The sequence below is a fragment of the Haematobia irritans genome, chromosome 1 (assembly GCF_050003625.1).
Source record: "Haematobia irritans isolate KBUSLIRL chromosome 1, ASM5000362v1, whole genome shotgun sequence".
Taxonomy (NCBI): domain Eukaryota; kingdom Metazoa; phylum Arthropoda; class Insecta; order Diptera; family Muscidae; genus Haematobia; species Haematobia irritans.
In genome coordinates, this window is record NC_134397.1 from 22,732,416 (window position 1) to 22,743,665 (window position 11,250).

General features: G+C 33.5%; 2 long non-coding RNA genes across 2 annotated transcripts; both read left to right on the plus strand.

The window, feature by feature from the left end:
• Positions 1-135: 135 nt before the first annotated feature.
• On the plus strand, positions 136-1,514 carry LOC142237826 (uncharacterized). Its single transcript, XR_012722583.1, has 3 exons — positions 136-454; positions 520-834; positions 899-1,514. It is a non-coding gene; the product is annotated as an uncharacterized LOC142237826 (long non-coding RNA).
• A 5,641-nt stretch (positions 1,515-7,155) lies between these two features.
• Positions 7,156-7,655, plus strand: LOC142237833 (uncharacterized). Its single transcript, XR_012722584.1, has 2 exons — positions 7,156-7,405; positions 7,473-7,655. It is a non-coding gene; the product is annotated as an uncharacterized LOC142237833 (long non-coding RNA).
• Positions 7,656-11,250: the final 3,595 nt, after the last annotated feature.

Genomic DNA, 11,250 nt, shown 5'->3' on the forward strand with positions numbered 1-11,250 from the left:
TTTTCGACCCCCAACAAGAATGGAAAACTAAAAATATGGCTAAAGTACAGAAATATGTACTATATAGTGAGGAAAGATATTCTGCATTTTTAATCACAATAGTGTGCAAACACAACACTACCCAATAAACACAGGATGAGCGTTTTTCAAATGCAACACCTTTTCAGTTTGAGGGTAAATATAATTTTCAACATAAATTCAACTTGACTTGAAACAGCTCATCTTCAATACATCTTCAAATTATTTGCGAATTACAACCAATTTGGCAAAATGTTGACGAAAACTTCGAAAATGTGTTGAAGATAATTGGAGAAAACTTTGACAAAACACTACCCTGAAATGCAATGAAAAAACCACATGGTTTTCAATACTACTTTGAACAACAAAGTTCGTGGAAGAAATACAAAAATGTGGAAATTTTTTAATAATCAATTGAAATTGCTTATAATAATTGGTAAGTAAAACTAAAACACGAAATGAAAACTTTAAGGAAGTCACTTAACTCAAATCTCTTTGCAGACAACTAAAATATTTGGATGCTGATTCTTGGACACATTAAGAGGCTGGCCGATGAAAAATGATAGTGGCTTATCGAGAAGAGAAAGTTTCCATAAATCAAAGTGCAACCAAAAAAACTTATCACATCGATAGTTTAATTTACATCGCATCATCGGTTTAATTTGTTATTTTGTGAATTGAAATTGCTGGAAATTTATTCCAATTATCTGGTCATCAAGTTCCTGAAAATTGCCAGTATTTTAATAACAATTTTGTAACACCAACGTTCTTGAGGAAATCACGAAGTACGTGGTCAGTTGGAAGAAATACAAATTGGTAAGCCAAAATAAAAAGTGAAATGAAAACATAATGGAAATCACAAAACTCGATTGTTTTGCAGAAAACTAAAATCATTGGATGGTATATTCTTGAAAGATGTTGGCCGATGAAAAACCGATGAAGGAAACAACAAAGAAAAGTTTTCAGAAAACTTACAAAGTGCAACCAATTAAAACAAAGTGCAACAATTCCTATATCAAGAACTTCTGGATGAAAATGTGCATTACATCAATTTACATCCCGTCATCAGTTTGATATTTTGTGATTTCCTCTTGCTGGAATCTATTCTAACACACAAGCCAGCAAGTTCCTCGATAGTAATTATTTCAAATTGCCAGCATATTAATTAATAGTTATTTGATACCAACATTATGGAGGAAATGGAATTATACATGTAAAAATGTTTAAGATATTTAAAGTTGTATTCATAGTTTTATTTATTAATACGTTTAATAAGATAATTACATTTTGATTGGTATTATATTATTATTTTTATATATTATTAATGTTATTTTTAAGATTATTATATTTGTTAACGAAAAAAATAATAAAATTAACAAAATCCCTAGAAATTTAGTATTGACTTTCAGTTAGAACTAGGATTGACTTTCATACAAATTGTGGTTTGAAAGTATTCGCAACAATGCTAATTTTTTATTTTTCTCACATTGAAAACTGTTTGAGAAATTATTGAGTAGCGATGCATTTCAATTTGAGGATTACAATTGAGAAATTATTGCTATTGTGTTGATTTTTACTGTTGAGGGTAATGTCTGTTTTTTGTTGAGAACGCGATTTTCTCAACAATTTCTCAACTTGAATATTACCCTAATCCTTTGAAAAAATGTTTGAAAAATTATTGAATTTTAGTATTTTTCAAACGTTTGTGTTTATTGGGTAGCGATAGGCGGTGAGCGAGCACAGTCCTAAACAAAGACAAGCATTGAAGAAATGCTTAAAACATTTCTTCAAGGAGTTAGATTAGAATTTAATTTGAGAAATTGTTGAGAAAATCGCGTTTTCAACAAAAACAATTTCTCAAAATGAATTTCATTTTAATATTTCAAATCTATTGAAGAATTTGTTGATGTTAGTGTGCAAATATAACAATAGCGATAGGTGAATATTTGTTTACGTGTATTTTTTATGGAAAGCTCAAAATACGCGACGGAATTCCGTGGCGGCTAGCGGTTTCAGCACTTTCTTGAAATTGTTTTATAAGAAAATTAATTATTATGTTTTTGATTTTCATGTTGAAATATGTATGTATATACAAATAATTTTTTTCAGTTAATAAAATACATTCAAACTCAATAGGTTATGGGCCCAGTCTCGTAAAAGAAAATTTTTAGCTTTTTGACAGAAAAGAAAAATGTTCGAATCAATTCAAGAATATGGAGTTCGCGAAGAATTTAAAGCCGCTGTCGTGTCCTACTGATTGGTCAATATGGAAAATGAAGGTGAGAGATATTCTAGAGTTCTTGAAGGTGCATTGGATGTAATAGACAAGGAAATTGAAGCACCAATACCTTTGGCAAATGGAGCTACAGAAGCTCTAATTAGAGAATTCAAGAAAAAGGAAGAATTTTAGCGCAACACGGTTACAGATGAGTTGTACCAAAAAATTATGGACAAAGAGAATGCCTATGAAACATGGATGGCATTGAAGAACATTTTCGAGGCAACTTCAAAGGATCAATTATTTAAAATTTGTTCGGACATGTTTTCATTTGGCAAGATAATCTAGACCCATCAACACATATTGCAACTAAGAGGCCTATTGGATGAATTAAATAATGGTTTGCGATTGATAGGGCAAAATATATTACTAGATATGCTATCCCTGCCAACATTTTTTGAATTTGGGGGCGCTTCTGAGAATCCCCACTACGTCGAAAACAATCATATACGACATCAAAAACTCGTCGGAAAAGCGCCGTCACTATTGAGAAGTTGTACCACGCCAAGTTACTACGAAAAAGTTTCTCATCAATGCAATTATTAGGTGCCTATTTAGATCAATTTCGAAGGACGCCAATAAGAACCCCTGCAAACTATCAGAAAAAGTGCATTTTAAGGTAATTGAAGAAGAATCATTGTGGTCAAGTAAAACACGATTGTGTAGGTGTTTATTGATTTGATTAAACATTTATAATTTCTTATAAATATAACATTTTTCGGTTTATCTCATCACATTTAACATAATTTTTTGCATTAAGGCCGGTATGCACCTCTAGCGAAAAATTTCATTCCCATAAGAAATGCATTGCTATTTATGCTAACGAAATTTTCGGTAGCGTTCAATTTCGTAAGCTGGTACGCACCTCTAATGAAAATAACAGGGTTGTCAAAAGCATATTTTGGCAGCAAACATTTAATTTATTACAATCATTGTGTGCGTAAAAGTTTTAAAAGATCTGTAAATAATAAACAATTTATTTGAGGAATATTTGGAACATATATTAACAATTTTTAACAGCGATTAGCTGGTTTAAAATTTGTGTACACAGCCCTGTTTTCTTGTTGTAGACTTAAATAAATTTTTGCTACCGAAAATTTCGCTAGAGGTGCATACCGGCCTTTAATAAAAGAATGATGTTGAGTTTTAAGCAAGGCATATTAATTAAAGGTAAAGTCACGAGCAAACGTGTGTACACCCCATGATATTTAGAAAGTCAAACTGAAATGACAGGTCACTTAAGTTGACATTTTGTGTATGTGTAGTGTTGTTGTATTGTTGAACGTTTGGACTTTGTAAATTTAGATAATTATATTTAACAGTTTTTCAAGAAAGCTCTTTTATTTTTCTCCCCAGTTTCTAACACGTAGGCGAAAAGTTTCATAACACTAAACCCATACAAACAACACAATGTAAATAAACGCAATATTTTTGTATACAAAGAATGTAAACAAATCTACTAAACGTAAACAAAGACTTTGACAAGATGAATGTCGATATTAGTCACCTGATTGCATGACTTTACCTTTAATTAATATGCCTTGAGTTTTAAGTAGCAAGTTACATATTGCAGCGTCTATCAGCCAGTTTGTTTATTTTCGATGGAGACAGCGTGCCTGGAAAAATATTTGAAAAACGATCACTTTATTCTATTTGGAAAGTCGAAAATTGTTCACCATATACCTTTCACAATTTTAAGTGTAATATCTATGTTTTCAGAACTTTATTTTCGTGTTTATTTAAATAAAATATAACAAGCTGGTTGCGCTTGGCGTTTCACAAAAAATAAAATGGCTCTTCTAACAGTAGTGATGGCAAAATACTTTCATGTACATTTTGTACTTTTTGATATGCTTCCCCCATCACAGTTCGCGATGATTGTGGTGACATTTACGAGTCTGTGGTAGCGATGATGATGAAATGGAACTTTGAAATGATGGCAGGGATTGATCTGCAAAATATTCCACATTCTTCCTCCATCCTATGAAATGTTCCGGTCTAGTTGGATGATGCTCACGAGGGATACAGACAAATCCATAGACGAGCTAATAATGCAAATCTGTCTTTTTGAGAGAAACTTTAGCGAAAATATTCAAGATTCAAATACCCTGCCAACATTTTTTGAATTTGGGGGCGCTTCTGAGAATCCCCACTACGTCGAAAACAGTCGTATACGATATCCAAAACTCCTCGGAAAAGCGCCGTCACTATTGAGAAGTTGTACCACGCCAAGTTACTACAAAAAAGTATCGCATGAGTGCAATTATTAGGAGCCCTTCTGGATACATTTAGAAGGACGCCAATAAGAGCCCCTTCAAACAATCAGACAAAGTGCATTTTAAGATAGTTGTAAAAGAATCATTGTGGTCAAGTAAAACACGATTGTTTAGATGTTTATTAATTTTATGAAACATTTATAAATTCTCATAAATATAACATTTATACGACTATCACATCACATTTAAAGGCCGGTACTATGTTCATTCTTGCGAAAAATGTTTATGGAAACCATTATTTCGCACATAGAAAGCGGCGTTTTTTTAGGTAGCTTGGAGCGCTATTTTACAGGGAGCGATATTGGATTAAGTTGGTGGTTGTTGCTTGTTTTTACAAAATAACATTTTATTTTTCCTTGGGCAATTGATCTGCTATTCCTTTGATCCTTTGTATAGTTTCGGAACAAAAATATGGCCCGTGTTTGATTTATAAACCCGCACAAATAGTTTTTAATAAATAAATTATTTCTTAATTCACATTGCAAATGGCGGCGTGCTATAAACGTCAGTTTTTCAACACGAAAAAACAAAGTATCACAAATGGAAAAAATTTCGCAAATTTTTCGCCTTTTTTGGTTTTGTATGGAGTTTCAACGCGAAAACCGAACAGAGTACCGGCCTTAACACATTTTTATGCATTAATAAGATATTGATGTTGAGTTACAAGTTGTAACTTAAATGTTGTAGCGTCTATCAGCCAGTACTTTTATTCCCAATGGAGGCAGCGTGTCTGGAAAAATATTTGAAAAACTATCACTTTATTCCATTTGGAAAGTCAAAAATTGTTCACCAATTTACTTTTCACAATTTTAAGCGTAATAACTATGTTTTCAGCACTTTATTTTCGTTTTCATTGAAATAAATTATAATAAGCCAGTTGCGCTTGGTGTTTCACAAAATATAAAATGGCTCTTGTAACAATAGTGATGGCAAAATACTTTCATGAGAATAGTGATGGCAAAATACTATCACAGTTGGCGATTGTTGCAGTGTCACTTACGAGTCTGTGGTAGCGATGAGGATGAAATGAAACATTGAAATGCTGGCAGGGTAACAATCCAGAAGCTTTAAGGCCGGTACTATGTTCATTCTTGCGAAAAATTTTTATGGAAACCATTATTTCGCACATAGAAAGCGGCGTTTTTTTAGGTAGCTTGGAGCGCTATTTTACAGGGAGCGATATTGGATTAAGTTGATGGTTGTTGCTTGTTTTTACAAAATAACATTTTATTTTTCCTTGGGCTATTGATCTGCTATTCCTTTGATCCTTTGTATAGTTTCGGAACAAAAATATGGTCCGTGTTTGATTTATAAACCCGCACAAATAGTTTTTAATAAATAAATTATTTCTTAATTCACATTGCAAATGGCGCCGTGCTATAAACGTCAGTTTTTCAACACGAAAAAACAAAGTATCACAAATGGAAAAAATTTCGCAAATTTTTCGCATTTTTTGGTTTTGTATGGAGTTTCAACGCGAAAACCGAACAGAGTACCGGCCTTTAATGGTGAAATCTAAGAAAAATTACAAGCAAAAAGTAAGTAGCAATGTGCCAAAGAAGGAGAACGTGTGGCATTATTGCAAAAACAAGGGACATTGGCTGAAAGATTGCCGAAAATGGATTGAAGATGGAAAATCGTCGAAGAAGACTGCCACCACAAATATCAACCTGCCATTAAATACTGAAAGCAAAGTAGAACGTGCCTCAGTGTCTAAAGAAGTTTGGTGGATTGATACAAAACATGTAACAAATTCGTATGAATTCTTTTCTGAATTTAATAGTTTTAAAGAGCCTCAAGTTGTTCAAGCAGCAGGAAAAGAATATATGGTACGGGAACTATCCAAATAATTTCAAAAATAAAATGTACGTCGCTGAGAATGGAGCTCAGAGATGTTTGGTATGTACCTGATATATCAAGAAATTTGTTTTCTGTACTTGCAACACAAAATATAAATTCAAACAGTAGTTTCAACTCAACAGTAACGGAATGCTGGCTATCAGTAAATAATCAAATCGTACTTTATGGGAGTCGTTCAAGAAATGGAAGCCTTTATAAAGCCTCCATGCAACCAATAATACCAAAGGTAAAACAAAATATTTGTTTGGATGTTTCAGACAGCTCTATGCTTCAGCTTTATCATGAATGATGGGGACACCAAGATATACGTCATCCCTGCCAACATTTTTTGAATTTGGGGACTCTTTTGAGAATCCCCACTACGTCGAAAACAATCATATACGACATCAAAAACTCGTCGGAAAAGCGCCGTCACTATTGAGAAGTTGTACCACGCCACGTTACTACAAAAATGTTTCGCATGAGTGCAATTATTAGGTGCCTTTATAGATCAATTTAGAACGACGCCAATAAGGGACCCTCCAAACAATCAGAAAAAGTGCATTTTAAGATAGTTGTAAAAGAATCATTGTGGTCGAGTAAAACACGTTTGTTTAGATATTTATTAATTTGATTAAACATTTACAAATTCTTAAAAATATAACATTTATACCACTATCACATTACATTTAACATAATTTTAGGCATTAATGATGATGTTGAGTTACAACCCTGCCAGCATTTCAAAGTTCCATTTCATCTTCATCGCTACCACAGACTCGTAAATGTCACTACAACCATCCTACTGTGATGGGGGGCAGCATATCATAAAGTACAAAATGTACTTCATACATCTATTTTGCCATCACTACTTTTACAAAAGCCATTTTATTTTTTGTGAAACGCCAAGCGCAACCAGCTTGTTATATTTTATTTAAATAAAAACGAAAATAAACTTCTGAAAACATAGATTTTACGCTTAAAATTGTGAAAGGTATATTGGTGAACAATTTTTGATTTTCCAAATGGAATAAAGTGATTGTTTTTCAAATATTTTACAGACACGCTGCCTCCATCGAATAAAAACACTGGCTGATAGACGCTGCAACATGTAACTCGCTACTTGTAACTCTACCTCATCATTAATGCAAAAAATTATGTTAAATGTGATGTGATAGTGGTATAAATGTTATATTTTTAAGAATTTGTAAATAATTAATCAAATTATTAAATATCTAAACAAACGTGTTTTACTCGACCACAATGATTCTTTTACCACTATCTTAAAATGTGCTTTTTCTGATTGTTTGGAGGGTCTCTTATTGGCGTCGTTCTAAATTGATCTATAAAGGCACCTAATAATTGCACTCATGCGAAACCTTTTTGTAGTAACTTGGCGTGGTACAACTTCTCAATAGTGACGGCGCTTTTCCGACGAGTTTTTGATATCGTATATGATTGTTTTCAACGTACTGGGGATTCTCAGAAGCGCCCCCAAATTCAAAAAATGTTGGAAGGGAAGTAGCGAGTTACATGTTGCTGCGTCTATCAACCAGTGTTTTTATTCCATGGAGGCAGCGTGTCTGTAAAATATCTGAAAAACAATCACTTTATTCCATTTGGAAAATCACCAAATTGTTCACCAATATACCTTTCACAATTTTAAGCGTATAATCTATGTTTTCAGAACTTTATTTTCGTTTTTATTTAATTAAAATATAACAAGCTGGTTGCGCTTGGCGTTTCACAAAAAAATGGCTTTTTTAACAGTAGGGATGGCAAATTATTTGCATGTACTTTTTGATGTACCTTTCCATGATGGTTGAAGTGACATTTACGAGTCTGTGGTAACGATGAGGTTGAAATGGAACTTTGAAATGCTGGCAGGGATGTGAAAGAAAAGTTGGAAAAGGATTTTCATATATGTTACAAGTCAAAATGAAACAAGAAATTTGTGAGCCATGTACTTATGGAATATTGTCAAGAATGCCGTTTGGAAAAAGGGAAAACAGCAACCGCATGTGGAGAACTCATTTCAGCTGAGGTTTGTGGTCCATTCCATGAATCCTTCCATTATTACGGATATTTTAGGTACTTGAATTTTTCTTTCAGAAAAATTTTCTCTGATGAAAAAGTGCTTGATACAGATGTGTTTGGTTCTTTGGTGATATTCAGGATTTTGAGTTAAGGCCGGTATGCACCTCTAGCGAAAAATTTCATTCCCATAAGAAATGCATTGCTATTTATGCTAACGAAATTTTCGGTAGCGTTCAAGTTCGTAAGCTGGTACGCACCTCTAATGAAAATAACAGGGTTGTCAAAAGCATATTTTGGCAGCAAACATTTAATTTATTACAATCATTGTGTGCGTAAAAGTTTTAAAAGGTCTGTAAATAATAAACAATTTATTTGAGGAATATTTGGAACATATATTAACAATTTTTAAAAGCGATTAGCTGGTTTAAAATAATAAACAATTTATTTGAGGAATATTTGGAACATATATTAACAATTTTTAAAAGCGATTAGCTGGCTTAAAATTTGTGTACACCGCTCTGGTTTTTTGTTGTAGACTTAAATAAATTTTTGCTACCGAAAATTTCGCTAGAGGTGCATACCGCCCTTTAAGCGTAATGCGCTTTACAGACTATCACTTATTCCGGACGGAATGTCGATGTTTGTAAAGATCTTACAGTGTGTCGGATCGATACGACTTGTCGGCGATGACTAAATAATCGGTAAATGTGTTATCGATCCCATAAAAATGCAGCAGTATCGATTATGCCTTCGGACTTAACTTATAATGTGCACAATATATGGGATATGTTCGACACGATCGCTATCGTCCGGAATAACTGATAATCTGTAAAGCGCATTATAGACTATCAGTTATTCCGGTCGGTGTTTGTAAAGAATCTTAAGCGGACCTTAGACGGTCGGATAAACACTGCGACAGAGGTTCGCCTATTTGTTGTGTGTTCGTTCAAGTTTTACCCTCACACTGCACTAACAATTATGATAACAACATGAAGAAATAAGAAGAAGCATAAACACAAACAATAGGGCTGTTTTCTTTTTGCACTGGATGCAACATTTGTATGAGCTATCCAGAACATCGTTGCACTGGTGTTCTATCCAGAACTTCGCATCAGTGCAAGTCGCGCCGATCTTGCCAGATTTTATTTTGATAAAGGGACGCTTCATCGATTCACAATAACAATTTATTGTGACTAATTTGTCGAAAAACATGAAACTCAAAGTGGTACAGTGTCATAAATAATCGCAGCATTAAATATTTATTACTAATTGGAGCATATCATACATTAAAAATGCAAGATTTCACTTCTTTTCTGTGATTGTTTTTAAACAGCTGATTTCAGTGTTGCATATTTTTGGAAATGTCCTGGATAAACGAGTACTCTGTTTTCTTTTAGTCCTTCACGGCTTAGCATATCCAGTGCTAAAAGAAAACAGCCCTAATGAAGATGGACGAAAAGTTAGATGTAAAGCCATTTTTTAGTAAAAATGGAAGAAACAATAAAAAGTCCAAGTTGAATTAGCGATCCCTCATTAATTTCATTGCAGAAATGCTTGTTTTAATTATGAAAATAAATTTGTTTTTGCTAATGTTTGGCGAACATCCCCTTACACGTGAAGATTTGTGCCTCCTAACCGGAAAAAAATCAAAGTTGTATAATATAAGGTGCCCTTTACATTGTGTCGGATCGATAAGACTTGTCGGCGATGACTAAATAAAATGTGTTATCGATCCCATAAACATGCAGTTGTATCGATTATGCCTTCGGACCAAAGACCATTAAAGAGGAAGATGTGAATTGGGCATGTTGTTATTCTTTTTTCTCGAGAACCAGAGATTAGCCCCATACATGTTCGATGAGAAGTTGCAACTTTTTTTCGGTTTCTCTTTTCATTTTACATTCGTAACAAAACCTAATTCACTTATTTTGGCAATTTTTTTAACTATTAAAAGTACAAAAACACTTCATGAAACATTTAATTAATAATTTAGTGCAATCGACACAGAAATTTGCGGGAACTTTTGAGAAAATAGCAAAATAAAAATATTTCGCTTAAAATTGTGAAAGGTATATTGGTGAACAATTTTTGACTTTCCAAATGGAATAAAGTGATAGTTTTTCAAATATTTTTCCAGACACGCTGCCTCCATTGGGAATAAAAGCACTGGCTGATAGACGCTACGAGGATTTTGGCCGAAATCCTCGTAGATCTCAGTAGATTTGCAATAGGGAAATATCAGCTGGCTCGTAGAGGATTTCAACAAAATCCCCTCTACTGCCTTGTACAACTGTGGTTTTAGTACTAAAAATGCGCTTTTTGCAACCCTGCCCCAATTTTCCTTGTAGATGAATGTGTGTATGCGTGTACACATACGTGTTTGCTTTTGTATTCGTTAACGAGGATTTCGTGTCTAGTGCGAACGTAGTATAAATGTGATGTGATAGTCGTATAAATATTATATTTATGAGAATTTATAAATGTTTAATAAAATTATTAAATATCTAAACAATCGTATTTTTCTTGACCACAATGATTCTTTTACAACTATCTTAAAATGCACTTTCTCTGATTGTTTGAAGGGGATCTTATTGGCGTCCTTCTAAATGTATCCAGAAGGGCACCTAATAATTGCACTCATGCGATACTTTTTTTTGTAGTGACTTGGCGTGGTACAACTTCTCAATAGTGACGGAGTTCCGAGGAGTTTTAGATATCGTATACGACTGTTTTCGACGTAATGGGGATTCTCAGAAGCGCCCCCATATTCAAAATAATGTTGGCAGGGACATGATCAAAAGC